General features: G+C 33.9%; 1 long non-coding RNA gene across 1 annotated transcript in view; it reads right to left on the bottom strand.

The window, feature by feature from the left end:
• Positions 1 to 18,212, bottom strand: part of LOC123334711 — a 228,860-nt gene that overhangs the window by 77,246 nt on the left and 133,402 nt on the right. The window contains exon 3 of the long non-coding RNA XR_006552766.2: positions 373 to 465. This is a non-coding gene — a long non-coding RNA (uncharacterized LOC123334711). The remainder of the gene's footprint in view (positions 1 to 372; positions 466 to 18,212) is intronic.

Raw genomic sequence — 18,212 nt, 5'->3', positions numbered from 1 at the left:
ACTTTCCAACTGTACTCCTAAAAATCCTCTCTGGACTTTCAAGTCACAGAAACCTAATATTTAAAAGAAAGTTCAAGGTACTTTTTTTGGATCTGGTTTGTGGTTTGCGTCTTCCCTGTAATGATGCTTAACCAGGTCTAATGCTGCTGCTGCTGCTAAGTCGCTTCAGTCGTGTCCGACTCTGTGCGACCCCATACATGAAGGCATTTCTTTCCCAGATGGTAAAATGACTAGGGCTAGAAAGCTATATCTGTCTCTTAAATTCCAAGAAGGGTATGTCTTTTTAATAAAGACTCTTCAGTTTTAGAAATGCCTTAATATTCTTCCTACCACATGGATCTACTATCCCATTCTCTCAGAAAGAGCTGGTACCTTAAGTCCACCATGCTGGAGAGCTACAATGAAGAAGCTTGCCTTCCCTTCTCCTCTGTGTCTTCTTATTTGATTTCCTTTTCCTCCTCTTCACTGTGAAAGACAGAGAGGAGCATTAGTCACTTGTTGGGGAAATGATGAGAAGTTTTGTGGCTGTGGCCATACTTCCAAAGTGTTGTGTGATTCTGATCCTGATCTGTTCGTTTTCCGTAGCACCCTATACATCGGCTACCATAGCACCATATTATAGTGAAATGTACACATACATAGCTGGTTCTCCTGAGCCAGGACTATTTTATTTCTATGCCCCCATCACCTAGTAAACTAACAAATGGCAGACCCTTGGTTTAAAAAAAAAGGTGACTAAACTGAACAAAGTTTGAAGCAGAGCTGAGGGACCCAGAGCTAATCACATGGTGGTTGTGGTTACAACTCTAACATCAGCATGGGAGGCCAGGAGAGTATGCGCCATCCCTGTGCGGGAGTGATAACACCAGAGGAGGTACCTGTCTCACTGATCGCATGCTCTGCTAGGCATTGAGTTCACTCCAGCCTTGGAGAACCCCATTAGGAAAACCTGCTGAAACAGATGTCCAGTTTCCTATTAACTCTGTTAGATCATCATTTGAATGGATTAGATGACCAGGCTATAGACGATGGATATTGTGTATGCATTTCCTGGCCTAAATATATGTTAAGTGTGGAAAGTACTCTAAATACCTTATTTTCCCTTTATTTTCCATATCCAGTTCATCACTAGACCTGGACATGAAAGCAGACTCTAGAGTTTGGGTTCAAAGTCTGGTTCTACCACTGACAAGCAGTGTGACCTTGGGGAAATGACCCAGTTTCTCTGTGCTTAGTTTTTTTATCTGTACCAAAAATAAATAAATAAATAATAGTATGGATGTAGGGTTTCTTCCAAGTAATATGTGGATTAAAATATACAAACACTTAAAATAGCACCATTCAGATGTGACTTTTTCCTAACCTACTTGTTTTAATTCAACCCCACAGCCATTATTTTAGATCACTCCCATATCCTTTCATGCCTGGACTGGACTCCTTCCCGCTAAGGGACAAGGACACTTGTTCTACAGTGTCGTCTCCAAACAGTTTCTAGGTTTTCACTGTTAACTCTGCATTTGCCAGTCACCTTCCTAGGAAGCACCACTGAACCCATCTCTTGCTTAAAACCTCTTAATGACTTCTCATCCAAAGTCCAGGAAGTCACCATGCTTTCATATATTCCTAGATATTGATGTTAATCTTATTTTACTTAGCCTTCCACTCCTTTGCTCCAACCCTGAGCTGTAGTCAGTCAGATTCTTAATAATTTCCAATATTCAATGTGCCCTTTCTCATCTCCATAACTTGGCATATACCCTCTTCACTAGAATGCATATCACTGTTAACTTCAGTTCGCACTTTACGACAACTCAAAACCTCCTCTGTGAAACTGTTTCTGACCCTTTCAATCCACACAGCCTCACCACTGCAAAACTCATGAGACTATTGTTCAATTGTTTGCTTATACATGTTCCTAGACTGAATTTTTTGAGAGCAAGGCCAATACATTTTCCTTCACTGTATTTCAAGCCCTAAACCTATGATTTGCAATTAAATAAATGATTACGATTACGAATAAATGAATCTGTGCCCACTTATGTTTTCTAACGGTTAGCTTTATTAGAATGTCCACCATTTCTGTGAGTTGATCCATTATTTGCTTTGATATAAGTAAACATTTAAATCCCTTAAAGCAAAATTTTACAGAACCTAAAATTATATGCTATCTGGCTTGTCAAGAATCACTCCTAAAAGGGAGTATAGTGTAAACAGTGGTTTTCAAGGTGTGGTCCCCGCTCCAAAGGCATCAGAATTACCTGGGAGCTCATTAGAAATGTAAAGTTTTGGTCTGCTTTGTAGACATAATGAATCAGAAACTCTGGGGATGGAGCCCAGGAATCAGTGTTCTAATAAGCTCTGCAAGTGATTTGGATATACTCTGATGTTTGAGAATCACTGGAGTAATTAGGGCAGACGGAACCAGACTTCCTGATTCAATTACCAGCTCTACTCCGATACTAGCAGTTAGAGTGTAGAACATTACCTAACCTCTCTGTGTCTCAGCTTCTTCATCCATCACATGAGAATCATAATAATTAGGGTTGTTATGATGATTAAATGAGTTAATACACAGAAAGTACTTACCACGGTGCTTAATCAGTAATGATACTTAATTAAGTCTAGCTCTTATCTTACAAAATCATTATCCTCATGAAATTTATTCTCTGTGAGGTGTTCTTCATATTTCCTCCTTCTTTTGATTTCATACCCAGAATCTACTCTCATGCTGGTGAATACAACTACTGGTAAGTTTGATGAGAACCAGGACTGAACAAATAGGACTTCCAGGCCACTAAAGGCCATCATGTGCCCCCACTCAGGTAGGTGCACAATCATATATAAGATTCAGTGAATGAAAGAAGGAGAATTTGTTTTCTTCTCTAATTAATCAGCTCATGATCTAGCAAGCACTGTTTTTGTTTTTTATAACATATCCTCATAGTTTTATCTGGATTTCTTTTTTAACATCTCTTTTTCTATTCTTCAGTAGTTCTATCATTGATAATAGAAACTACTTATCAAGATGAATACCACCCCCAAAAGGAAAGCATTTCAAGAAAAACATCCCCCAAATGCAAAACTGTATAAAAATATTTAGGTAAGAAAATGTTTTGATGTAGGCAGAATATTTTGAAAATTATTTTTCGAGAAAATGGAATGCTTATCCATTCTGTCTACTATTAGTTAGATACTGTACAGTTTCTCAAAGACTTCCAAATATTTAACAGCATTTCAATATTAGAACTCTAGAAGAAATAGTTTTATAGTGGCAAAGTGACTAAGTGTATAGATACAATATTTCATGGGAAAATGTCTGGAAGGATTTTTTGCCTTCATCACTAGTTAGAAAATTGCATTTTCACTTGTTATTATTTGTAATATTATCCAGTTGGGGTGACTATTTTTACTATCTTGAGCAGAGGAAAATTATATACATTATACAAACATGCATGCACTCATATACACAAGACAGAGCTAAGTTTAAATTCTTTTAAAATGTGTACGTTTCCCAATAATGCACATAAACAACTGTCCTATGGCAGTCAGTCTTTTCTGGAAATATTTAAATAAAAAGCAACTTCTCTAAGATTGACACAAGTCAATGACCTGGCATGAAATCCTTTGCCTACAACAATGCATAAATTTTTGTTTCAGAAAACCTCCGGTATTTCTCAGCTTTCATAGAAATCTTTCTCCTTTTTTTTTATTACCTCACTCTATTGATGTCTTAGTACACAGTAAGTTTTACTATTCAGAGAGTCAATATAGAATTGTAGGCTTGTGCTTCAACTATGGCATTTTAATTTTTTTGAATGCATCTTAACTAGGACATCATTGAAAATGAAACCCTTAAAAGAGGTAAATAATCTTATGATTAATACTGTAAGGCAATGAGAAAGGCTACAATGAAAAACTCTGAATAGCACGTTTAATTTTAGGTATCCCAATTTGAGAAGGCAAATTAAAGAAAGTTTCAAAAATTCAAAATGATTAAGAGAAAAGGTGACAGTAATTAATGAAGAAAGCTTACAGGATCTCACTTGATAGAACATAGTTACGCAGCACTTAATGGTTAAGATGATAACCTACTGATATTTGAGGAATATGAACAATGAGAATGAATATAATTTTCTAAAAATATTGGTACAGTGGAAATAATTAGGGATATTAGGAGGAATTTTTAAGGCAAAAAGAAAGAACCTAAGAAGAAAACTGGATGGTAATACAGATTTATAGTTTAGATCTGTAATACTAAAACAACTTCTTTCAATAGTTGATTAACTCACATGTCAGCTGATTCTTGTGCATATAAATAGTACAGAGAGTATAGTGTTTTGTATGTTTCAAAGACTAATAGTGGTGAAAATTGTGCTGAACTTTTGAATCCTGAAATTCATATTCAGCAAACATGGAAATAAAATGCTTATACATACAAATATACTGCTTATACATACTAAGTTTCTGATTTAAATTCCCTAATAATTACAGTCTTCAAACAGTCCTACTCATTCATACATTAGCGTTAAATATTAAACCAAAAGTGTTCTCTAGGTGTAGACAGACGATCCCTACTGTCATTAGAAGATATCACATGAGTTAATTCAAGGAAACGTTTCGGTGTGTATCCTGAGATATGTATCAGACTTTACATAAAATGTTGGCATAGAAGTTTCAGATATTGGCAGCTTGATACTAGACAATGTGCATGTGTGCTATCGTGTCTGACTCTTGGCAATCCCATAGATTGTAGCCCAGCAGGTTCCTCTGTCTATAGGATTTTCCAGGCACCTGGTGGGGAGGAAGGAAAGGGTGGGATGTAAGGAGAGAGCAATATTGAAACATGCATTTCCTTATGTAAAATAAAGAGCCAATGGGAATTTGTTGTATGACTCAGGGAACTCAAAGTGGGGCCCTGTAACAACCTAGAAGTGTGGGATGGGGAGAAGAGGTGGGAGAGAGGCTCAAGAGGGAGGGGACATATGTAGACCTATGGCTGATTCATGTTGATGTTTGGCAGAAACCAACATAATACTGTAAAGCAATTACCCTTAAATTAAAGATTAAAAAAAAAAGAATACTAGAGCAGGTTGCCATTTCCTGTTCCAGGCGATCTTCCCAACCCAAGGATCAAACCTGCATCGCTTGTGTCTTCTGCATTGGCAGGCTGCTTCTTTACCACTAGCGCCACCTGAGAATCCCCAGAAACAACATGGATAAAGTTAAAAGATAAATGAACACTGATTCTGAAAACTCCAGATTCTAGTATTGATTTGCTATCTTCACTGAGTGATCTGAAGCAAGCCATCTCCTCTTCAAGTCCCTGCTTCCCATATATCTGTTGTAATGGGATTAATTTAGGGGTATATATGAATCAGTTGAATAACATACTCTACATCAAATGCTTAATAAGATAAAGTTCTAAATAAATAAAATGCACTAAACAGTTTTTGGTAAAGAGCCTCATTTTGAATAAAAATATCATGTAAATAACTTATTATTTATCCAAGTTTGATTACTTAAAATAGAGAAATGAAATTGTTTTAGATTAAGATAATGTATTGATTGTATTAAATGCATGGATAAAAGTCATTTCACAGTATGAAATCCTATAATTTCAGCCATTACTTACAAATTATAATTCATGTATCTTACATGTTTAAATGTCTTTTTTTATGTTATCTATTGCTATATACCATGTGTTCCAAAATACTATTTAATCCTATCTCATAACTGTGTGGGTCAAAAATCGTTACCTGCTCACATTCCCTGATAGCTCAGTTGGTAAAGAATCCGCCTGCAGTGTGGGAGACCCTGGTTTGATTCCTGGATTGGGAAGATCCAATGGAGAAGGGATAGGCTACCCACTCCAGTATTCTTGTGCTTCCCTTGTGGCTCAGCTGGTAAATAATCCGTCTACAATGCAGGAAACCTGGGTTCAATCCCTGGGGTTGGGAAGATCACCTGGAGAAGGGAAAGGCGACACACTCCAGTATTCTGGCCTAGAATCACGGACTGTCTAGTCTACGGGGTTGCAAAGAGTTGGACACGACTGAGTGACTTTTTTTCTTTTCTTTCAAATTTTGATAGGTCTTGGCTGAACAATTCTCCTACTCCATAGGCATCAACTGAGGTCGCTTGGCAGTATTTTGTTAGTGGCTGATCTGCTCTGGAAGGTTCCACTTAGGTTCATTTACTCCCTATAATCTTGACAAGTATGCCTGGAGAGTAGAGCACAACAGGACCACTCTTTCCTTCCATGTGGCCCCAGTGCCTCTACACATGGTTTCTGCAGCTTCAGCATGAACTTATACAAAGCTGGACTTTCTAAAACGCAGCTCGGGGCTCCAAGAAATCAGGACAGAACAGCCAGTCTTTCCAAAGGCTGGTCCCAGCAATGGCATGGCATCACTTCTCTTGATCGAAGCAGTCATAGACCAGCCCAGATTCTAGGAGAGAGAAAAACAGACTCTATATCTCAACAGGACATGTGTCAAGAATATATGGCCATCTTTAACTGCCACAAGGCATTTCTGAAGGTAACTAAAATACATATGTAACTAAAATCTTCTTGAATTTTTCAGTTAAATCAAGAAGACTGTAGCTTTAGTTATAATAAAATCTTTCCATTCAGTCAAATTAGCACAATTCTGGGTCATTTTAGTAGAAACAGTTAAGCCAGTCATGTGCCTTGTTATGTGCCTTGATTTAGACTAATGTTTATCAGTACATGATTAAAAGAAGAGCTCAACTTATTTGATATAGTTGGACATATAATCAAGCAATGAAATCAGTGATTATTTACCTTAAACTGTTTAAGTCACCACCAATAAGTATCAATCTGCTTGAACTAACAGATACAAAGGTGAGTAAAACATGGTCTTCATCCTCATGGGTAGAAAATAACAGCAAGAAAATTAATAATAAAGCACATTCTTTTATCCTGTACAATAGGACTAACCTGTGCAAAGACAAACAGATAAAGAATGATGATTTAGACAACTATAAATTGATGGAAAGGGACACATACAGAGTGTGTGGGTGGCAGGGGAAAGTAGAAACAATACCATAAAGATTCTTTATATCATCACAAGGAGGTTAGAATTTTTTTGCAGATGATGAAAAGTGATGAGTAAATAAGCTAGCAATGGGATCTGATTTGCCATTTAGAAATTTTACTCTGGGAATAATTTAGATCAGGAGTCAGAAAACTAAAGCCTATCTGCCAAATCTATCTGCTTTTTTTTGTAAAGTTTTTTTGGAACACAGCCACATCTATCTTTTTACTAGTGTTGATGGCTGTTTTCCTGCTACAACTTACAGAGTTGGATAGTTGCCAATAGAGACTGGATGTGTGTCCTGAAATTTTCACTGTTTTGCCCTTTATAGAAAAGTTTGCTGACTTTTGATTTAGAAAATTGATTTGAAGTGTTTAAAATTGAAGATGGAAAGAACTATTAGGAAGTAAGACATAGTGATAACTTCTAGAAGCTGCAGTGGGAATGAAGAGACGATATCCTGAGGAAGTAAAATAGTAGGACTTTTGGTTGAATTAATAAGGACTGAGAAGAAATCCAGGATGACTCCTAGATTCTAGGCTTATGTCACTGATTGTGCTGTGCTTAGTCGCTCAGTCATGTCTGATTCTTTATAACACCATGGACTGTAGCCTGCCACGAAATTCTCCAGGCAAGAATACTGGAGTGGGTTGCCATGCCCTCCTCTAGGGGATCTTCTCAACCCAGTGATCCAAACCAGGTCCTGCATTGCAGGTGGATTCTTTATTATCTGAGCCACCAGGGAAGTCCAAGAATACTGGAGTGGGTAGCTTATCCCTTCTCCAGGGGGTCTTCCCAACCCAGGAATCAAACCAGCATCTCCTGCATTGCAGGCAGATTCTTTACCACATGAACTACCAGGGGAGGCTGTGGGAAAAGGAGAGGTAAATGATACATTTTTACACACGCTCATTTGGGAGCTCATAATGAGACCCTGGTTTGATTGCTGGGTTAGGAAGATCCCCTGGATTAGGCCTAAATTTTAGAAGAGAGTTTCAGGACAGTAGATGGTAACTGAAGATAGGCTTTGTTGTGGTCATTAAATGGGAAATATGAGAAGATAATCTTGAAGGGATAGAAAACTGAAGATGGGCCCTGGGACATAACAACAGGAAAATAAATGTGGAGGAAAGAAGCTGGAGATAGGACCAACCTATTTAACAATTGTGTGGCATAAGAGAGATTTATTTTATTATTAACTGTGCATACTTTTATAGACAATGACTTGATACTTTAAAAGTTGATCATATGGTACAGTTAACCCAGGCTCCACGTAGAAAAGAATTAAATTAAATATGACATATAGTCTCTTTTGACCTCTTTTGAAAGTTGTGCAGAATAGTTGGTATTGACATAAAACAAGAAAAAAAATTAACTTAAAAGGAAATAAACCCTTCTCAATCACATTGCCAATGAGAGTTTTTATGGAATATCCACTTAATGGTGGTGTTTGGGAAATGAACTAGCAACTGTATCATATCAGAGCTCCAAAATGCATAATTATTTCCAGAGGACTTGAACTGTGATTATATCCATGGGAAAAAAAACACCATATTCCAATAAGATTCTTTTTTCTTTTATAATTGTAAACTCTGAGACTTGTCACTAACTTACCCACTTCAGTTAAAATTGTTAATGATACTTTATCATAGAAGCCTAAACATTTTAAAAAGTCTTTAATACTTGAATTTGTTATGAACTGTCATTTTATTTCAAACATAATTTTATAATTATTATTTCAGAACTTTAGAAGTTCAGTATTTAAAACATTTGACAATTGCTATGCATTGTAGTGTAAAATGAAAATACCCATAATATATATGAATCACATGAATAGCAATTTACAGAAAGTTAAAGGGAATTTGGTTTGGAAAATATAAATAACTTCACTTAAGTAGCAAGATAGTACTATAGTCAGGGTTAACATAGCATATTCTCTGCTACTAGCATTATTTCACGTGCATAAACATTTTAATGATTTAGATTCAACATTTATACACATAATATCTGTATATAATGTTATATAAACTACAGCTAAGTATGAAATAGTCTAATTGTTTCCTTTTTATTGTACCCTGTTAGTAAATGTTAAAACATGATAGAAGTTATTATGGCAGTAGTTTGCTTTCCATGCTTTTACACACATTATAAATAAATTAATGATTATAATTTGCATTAAGGAAACTAAAATTATAAAATATATAATTTGAAATTCACTCTTTAAAAGTAACATTTTCTAACTCCATTATAGATGATGACTATACCACCTTGAAACTATGCTCTTTGATAAGATACCTCTACAAACTGGGATATTGGGGCAAGGTTTATAAAAATAATAGAATATTGAAATATTTTTTTCAGAGAAGCTTTTCTATGGTTATTTCATTTTCCGGTTTTCAGAAGTCGTACATTAAATGAGAACCCTCAGTCAGTAGTTCCTGCATTTGCCTGTTTCTGGTATTAATTATCTTTTGTTTGCCCTTGATAATCCTGAGGTTGGTATGCAGATGATACGAAGCCTGCAGAATCATCTCAAAGTGTAAAAAACAATGGCATTGTCAATTCTGCATCACAACACTTTATAAATTATGAATGGTATCCACATTAAGGAAAGTGGTAGACTTTTTAAAATTACTTCCATGAATAGATTAAATTACAAGTATTATTACATTTCATTTTATTAAGTGCATCTTAGTACTTATTAGAGCAAATGAACATGTTCTCTCAATTACATAATAACGTTAGAACTAAAAATTATGCATCAGCACTCCCAGATGCATAATGGAGCATTGTATATTAATCACTCTAAACAATATTTTTGAGTTTATATAAAGGCAATTATTACCTATTGAAAATAACATTACTTTATTGGTTTATTAAAATTCAGTTTAGCAACTACCTCTTTTATGAAAACCGCTAGGTATTTTCCATTTTTCTTTAAAAGAAACTATGTATACAACTAGTTCAGTTTACTTACATTTGAGGATAAGATTGTATACCTGTAACAGTAAATTTGTCACTAAAATATGATATCCTAGATTAACTATTCATATTATAGGAAAACAAATTAAAAATATTATTTCTAAAAGTTTTACTAGTCTAATTTGAAAGCTGCAATTCAATATCATAATGATACATTCATATTACTATTATCAATTTTAAACAAAGGGTTACATGTTATAAATATGATTATAATCTGCCTAGATCTATGGGATCAATTTTAACGTATTTTACTAGTCTAGGTGATTTGTATGGTTTTCAATAGATATGCTTTTATATATCACATTTAATATTTTAAACTCAATAAATTCTGTCAATTTTGCTTTAATTAATGGTCAATGGTTTAAAAAGGATGATTATATTGCATTTGAATATAACTTCAATATTTCAAATTAAAATTTTTCCTTTCTTACGTGTCATAAACTGTTCCCCTTTGATGTTAGATACTTTTTGGAATGTTATTCATGTTAATAAGCTGTTTTTTATAAATTTAGTTAGAATTGAATACAGCAATTTTATTAACACTAATTTGCATGAATACACAAAACACCACCAATGTCTTTAAGTGTGATGGAAAATAGCTTGAGGTATCATTAATGTAACAAAATAAAAATTACTTTGTATTTTTTGAATAGCTATGGAGAATGAACTTTGTTAAGAATACATGGCAACAACTGAACTGACCTGAATTAGTGAATTCAAATTTTAGCAACAGTAAAATGAGTTAGTCTTTCACATGGGTTAATTTAGTGTATTATCCTCTATTTATTTGATTTAGCAAGCACATCATTTACATTATTTATAATAAAAGCAAAAGTTACAATTTATAAAATAAGAAAATTATTATCTACTGACTGAATAATAACATTATTTTGTTTATTAAAATGTGATTTAAGGTTTACACAGGAAATTTCTTTAATTTTATGGTTAGGTATATTCCTTGCTTAAACTTCTTGCATGAACATGCTTTTTCTTAATTACCCTTTTCTAAATAAGGACTGACTTATTTATAAAATTTTCTAATTCTTGCAGCAAAAGAGGACAATGTACAATATTTCACAGAAAGAAATATTCTATGACTACATTGACCAAATACATTTAGCTCGAGTATTTTCATTTCTACTGAAAGAGAAATAAGCCAATATGACTTATAACAATATGACAACATCTCTAAGATATTTTTGGAACATTCATATTTTCATATTTCTCTTCAAGCGGTATAAATACTAAATCTTTCTTGATCTGCCTCCAGTTCCTTTGTGTTTCCTTCTTGCTTGACAAGAAGTTGCTAAAATGAAAGTGTTAACAATATCTTTAAAAATAACTCATATTTAAGAAGAAAAAATCATGTTGCTTTTTAATCTTTCTAATTCTGTTCTCATAAGATAAACTTGGATTTGTTTTGTTAACACTGAATCCTTTTATAGAGACCTGATTTCTTTACTAATGAATTGAAAGAAATGATATCAGGTTCCTAGGTAAGTCTATTAAATAAGGCACACACAATAGTTATACTGTTTCATGTAACAGAAAATAAATATTTGGTTCAGTCTCCTGTATATGTCTTTTTTTTTTTTTTTTAAGACATGATTAGGACAGGTAAATAGCATGCAAAAGATCACGGCAGTAGTTTTGCAATTTGCCTTTCGAGCATCACTGAAAAATTTCTGCTAGGAAATGAAAGCCAGGCATAATTCACTAAAATTACACTGAACGCCTCATGATCAATAGAGATAAATCTAGTTTTGTTGTTAAATCGATTTTCTCCTTTATAGAGATATATTGTCCTGATTGTTTAAAGAATAATTGTTTCACTAAGGATTTTTATAGTGATTAGGAAAAGGTAAACAAGAGAAAACTTAATGCACCTTCTTGGCACTGCCAGCATTTCAAGTTAATTTGCTAGAGATAGCAATAGAGATTTATATCATTTTGAGCAATAATGTTTTCCTGAAAGAAATTCAGTGAGGCCAATTTCCTTTCAGAAATAAGCAACCTCTGTGTTTGTTTTACTTTTATAAAATTTTCAGATCTTGCCAATATAAATATTCACTAATGCATACTCTCTCTTTCAGCTTTTATCACTTTCCTTGATTTCTTGGCATAGATCACATTGAAAAAGTCCAGATAATTTCTTTTTTGTATTACAAAAATGTTTAGACTAGATTCAGGGACAAAGGTGGACTCTGTGGATTGCTTAAAGTGGCGTTGCTGAATTATTTCTTAACCTAAACATAAGGGCTGAGATGTATGTGTGTGTTCTACCAAGTTTTCAATTTTTCCTACATTTCATATTTTAAATATCCCATAAACAATTATTCAAATACAATACACTTAAACACTAAGGATAAAATAAAAACATAAATTTAAATAATAAACCCTTATTTTATTTTTAAAAGAATTGAAACATAAAATACTAAATATATTTCACCGAATGGTTTTGGTGAACCAACCAGTATAAGGCTAAATTATATATAAATGGATAATACACACAAATTTAGTTCATATATTTGTGTATTATCATTTATATATCCCTTTATAGATATTAAAATATTTATTTTAATGTTCAATAGGGAATTTCTTAAGATCTTAAATGATCAAATTAGGTATTTTTGTAAATAGTATAATTTTATAAATAAGAATATAGAATGACTCATTTTTAAATTAAAATATAAAGCTTAATGTAAATTCCTTTGGCTCAATAATAATCTCATTGGTATATATGAGATAATCAAATAGCAATTTCTATTCTCCCATAACACAGCTAAAATATACAATAAGATAAAGGTGCAAATATTTTAGTTAGGAAACAAATCCTATGATTTCTTCCCACCTGTATGCATGTATTGTAAAATAGAAACAAAGCATTTAACCAATTCATGATTACAACATATTTTGAATTTATCCATAAGAAATAAGAATCCTAAACAATATTGTAGCACAGCTTCTTCTTTTGAATATGCAGAAGAAATAATATACTTATCATGAACATTTTTATTGAATACTCATTTTTTTAATGTCAAGTAAACTTTAACACGTAACAAACTTTAAAACCTTCTGAGAAGCATGTTGATGTGCCTCTGTGTGTGTGTACACAAAGTTGCTTTACCAGTAAAGTTTTGACTTCTCAACAATTACTTAGGTTAACTATCAACTACTCACAGATTTCATCATATATCCAAAAATTATCTTAAAAATGTTTCAATATCGAGGAACATACAGATTATGTTTAAGTATGTCTTAAAACATAAATCGTTTTTCCCTTTGGTGAGCTGATAACTATGGTAGGTAAAACTTAAAGAAGTTAAGCAAAATCAAAGTAGCTGTGGCTTCCAAACAAAAAAAACATGTTTCAAGTCACAGACTGGAAAGATGACAACTTCTCGAGCAGGGGTGTTCGTGTTGGAGCTGTGTATTACAGTGTTGTAACACTGAAATTTATGAAACACACTTCCCTGCTGTATTTGATGTACTTCCACTGATGCGACCCCAGCACTGTGTGTGAAGAAGGCTGCAAGGTAATTCTTTCCTTTTCTTTATGATGGATAGAAATGAAATAAAAAATGATCCAGTTTTATTTAGAAATGAAACATTTAGTGGAATATAAAAGGCATACTTCTAGGAAATTGGTACATATACTTAAAAAAGGAGTTTGTTCCATCGCTGCAGTACCTGGATAATGGTTACTGCTCATATTACCTTCATAAACACTTTACTTCAGGCTTTCACAGTGAGAAACAGAATTAACCCTTTAAAAAAGCTCCAAAATATTTGTGGGAAATTCACAAGCCGGTGGTTACTTTTTCTCATGGAAATGTGATAAGGCCAGAAGATATGCTTTGAGGTCACAGGTCACAAGTAACCTTATACATATTAACCATCCTGCTATATCAGTGCACCAAGATTTCAGCAGACTCTGGAACATTAAACCTTCTGTCATTCTTGTCCCTACTGAGTTTGATTCTACTGAGGTTTAGTGGAATTATAAACACATATGAAAATATGCAGAATATATTTCTTTTTTGAAGTGATTATAATGTGATGTTTCTGCACTGCCAGCATTCATAATAAAGCAAATGTGATGTTTCAGTGCAATATGACATCCACCGTAATCTTATTAACATGTAAGCTGCATAAGACAAAACATGCACTGTATTACCTGCTTTATTTAAAGGCATAGAACAAATAGATTTATTAATGTAAACTTTTATGATCTTTGGCAACAGATACGTGTCATCAAGTTTGGAAATCCTTGCTGTTGCAGGAACAGGTTTATCAAACAAGGGGTTTTAACAACTGTTAAGTTCTCCCTTACAAATAAAACAATAATATCCAAAGTAACTAAGTGTAGTTATAAATCGATTGATCACTTTGAACACCCAAAGAAGATGAATGACAGTGAGCAACATTTACCTGACACCCTTGAATATTTCACAGAGACAAGTTGATAAGAGTTTGTATAAATACTAATATTAAGCAGAATTAGCTTTGGAAAAAATAAAGAAATTGTACTGAGGTGAAAATTGTCACTGTCAGGAGAAATGAAGTTATATCAGAGAACAAGTGACATACAATTTTCTCTAGAGTGTTTTTAATAAAAATAGCTTTTCTTTGAATATTTTGAAGTCAGACATGAGAGGCAATCTGGGCGTTTGTCAGAGTTTGAGAGTGTGAAAAATTGCTGCCTTAAATCATTTAAGCTGAAAAGCAACTTCTTCCTGCTGAGATAATTTCACATTGACTTACCGTGCAAGCCCTTCAGGCATTCCCAGCTCAGAGCAGAAGTTTTCAAGGTAAAAACATAGAGCGAGAACATGGGAGAAGCTGGGACAAGGATCAGCAGCAACTCCAGGCGTTCAGGCACATCTGACTTTGATTAATTAGAGAGCTGCTTTTCTATTTCCACATGTACTGCCTGATGGTAAGGTAGAGTGGACCGGGATACACAAACTTGGAGTTGACTCTGTTAGGTATCAGCAGGTTTTGACATCTACTGAGCTTGCAGAATCTCTAAATTGCTGAGGACTAAATTGCTGAAGCCGACTTTTTAATTTATTCATTTTCCTAATGCAGAGAAATTATCTGAGCTGCAATGGATTTGATTTTCAGTGGTGAATAAATCAGTTACTGCAAATGTTTAGGTTAGATGAACAACTATCCTGCTGCAAAATGAAGCATGAGATATATCTACTTGGGAGGGAGGAAAAGTTTTGTGATGTAACTTCATTTTTGCATTTAAGTACCATTCGATATTATTTTTTCCCTTTATTTTTAATAAAAAATACTTTACTATGTTGAAAATCTTTTTATATTCCTCCATTGCTTCACATTCAATAAAATGTTTTCTTAAACTCTATATAAAATGCTAAAATTTAAGAAGTATTCCACCATTTAACATTTTATTGAAAATTAGTATACAGGAAAAATCACTTTAGGAATATTGCTTTAAGGCGACCAAATATTGAAATAATATAATTCAATTTTTAAAAATAACATTTAATGGTGTGAATATCAAATTATTCTCTGAAATGTGAAAAAATAGACATAAGTGCATTCTTCATGCACAGCTTCATTGCAATTTCTGATTCAGAAACAAAATACTTAAAACTAAAGCCTCTTGGTTTCCAGAAAGACAACTTTAAAAAAAAATCATATTTATGAGTTTTTTTAATTTTTATTATTCTAAATTCATTTTTGTTACATAATGCCTCCACTCCCCTGCCCCCTTTTCTGCTTATTTATCATGGAAACTTTTTTTTTTTAAGTTTTTGTTTTTGTTTTTAATCTAGGTAATTTCATGGTTGCTTATTACCTTCTTATGCTGCAGTTCCTAAGTAAACCTGGCAAGATAAAAGACAGCTTCAACCAAATTACCACGTGATACTCTTTCCCATTTTAGACCTTTAGGCTCACAAGAGTTAAGGTTCACACTGATCTTGATCAACATTTTCTCCATTTCTGGTTTGGTGACATAATGGACAAATACAGGCTTGATATCAATCACTTCTAAGGTAGATTTTTGAGAAAGTCTTGCTGTGCATCAGCCAAGACATAGAGTTCTTAATGAAATAATAGGATCCTTAGTTATTATCATAATTTTTTTATAGAGAAGTCCTCACATCAGACATTGTCCCCTGCCTCTGTCAATCACATATTGCAATTAACTTATTAAATTGCACTTGAACTGGATTGACTACTAGAGAGGGGAAACTGGAAAGTTCTTGAAAACAGATTCTTCTTTTATATCCTTCAAACACTTCTGAATCAGGGAATGTAGGAATGGGTTTCTTTCTATAGCAAATTAATTTTTCACTTTTAACTTAAATATGAGAGATTTTTAAAAACCCCTTCAGTGAACTGGATACTTACAGTTCATCCCTCATTTCTCTCCCCACCCCCAGGGGAAGTAGCAATTAACATGATAATTGAGATATGCTTAATATATTAACTATTAACAGCCCAATTCAATTCATCAAATATAAATTTAGCTTAAAAATACGTTCAAGATGCAAAGATAAGTAAGGCAGAATCCTTGCCTCCAGTAGCACACTCACTGAGTTAAAAAGTAAGAAAAGTTAATGACATGTGCCAAAAAGAAGTAAGAATAAAGTTTCAGGGGGAATCAAAGGAGGAAAAAATTAATCAACAACAAAATATTTACTGAGCACCTGTTGTGTGTCTGACATGTATGACACGAACCCTGACCTCTAATAGCTCGCAGATTAATGGTAAAAACAAGAAAGTAAATATGTGATTACCAAAGAATCAGCATTATAGTAAAGATAAGAACAGATTGTTAAGGGGATTATGGGAGGATATGCACGAGCACTGAGCCTGAGAGAATCGGAAAAGACTTCACAAGGGGGACAACAGTTCAGGATGACCCTGAGGGTTTCCAGCAGAAGCAACAGCATTACCCAAAGGCACACAGGAGGGGATGGCTCTGGCCTGTCTCGGGAAAGAGAAATAACCTATCGTGTCTTTTTTTTTTTTTTTAATTTTATTTTATTTTTAGACTTTACATAACTATTGTGTCTTAAACAGAAACACGGAAGCTATCCAGAGTTTATGGGGGACTGGGAATTGCCATATAACCTTTATGATCATGCACTCCCGAAACTAAATCCAGGCATAATATACTGATGGTGTGTAGAAAACAGGAAAGATACAATGGCACTTGCATCAATTAGGAGTAGACTGGGTTGGAAGAAACTGAATAACTGACCAAAAGCTTACACCATGGGGAGTTTATGAAGAAAGGGGGTGGCTGGTGAGCATTTCTGTGATTCTTTCTATTATGACAAATTACTACACATTCAGAAACTACATCTAAGTTCAAGTGAAACAGAAATCTGAAGGACCTCTCCTTAGGAAGCTCGTCCTTTTACTTAGAGAAGTCTTCTCCAACAAACTTCCACTTCCATTCATTAGCCAGAACTGGGTCCCACATATACCTCTAGCTGCAAGGAAAACTTGAAATCAAGCACTTCACTTTCTAGGCTCACAGTAAAGAGGATGTAGGAACAGGGATTTGCAGCACATGTAATAGTGTACTCTATCTATAATGGGCTAAAGCTTGTGACACATATGAAAAATCACATGAGCTATACTTTTTCCCAGTGTATCCCAGGCACTACTCACTGATCCAATACATTTGTTAACAAACAGTTAACTATTTGTTTCTCTTCTTTCAAAATAAATTTTCTTCTCCTCCATAACATACTCCATACATGTCCATCATTTTAGATAGACAATAACAAAATATTTCATTAAGGAGTCAAGAACCTATGTCATTTCTGGTACACTTTTATCAAAGACTGAACAACAGCCAGTTGTATGGCCATAATTACACCACCTTTTCCTTCTCCTGTCTGTGCTTCCCAGTCCTTCATCAAAAGATAGCAAAGGTAAATAAATTTAGCAGATCATAATGATCCTGGGGGAGGCACTCTGAAAAACTCAAAAGTCTGTTCAATTTATTAACTGAATGACCTTCAGTTAATAGTTAATGACCTTCCAAGTCTATTGGAACACAAATAATGGTATCTAACTCAAGCATGCTGTAAAGATTAAATGAAATAATAAAGGTAAAGTGTTGTGCACAATGTCTAGTGCATATGATTGCTTAAACTTTTAAAATTTCTTTAAATAAAA

Source organism: Bubalus bubalis, chromosome 8 (genome assembly GCF_019923935.1).
Source record: "Bubalus bubalis isolate 160015118507 breed Murrah chromosome 8, NDDB_SH_1, whole genome shotgun sequence".
NCBI lineage: Eukaryota > Metazoa > Chordata > Mammalia > Artiodactyla > Bovidae > Bubalus > Bubalus bubalis.
Note: the sequence above shows the minus strand (reverse complement) of the source record. Positions and strands in the feature narration are given on the sequence as shown.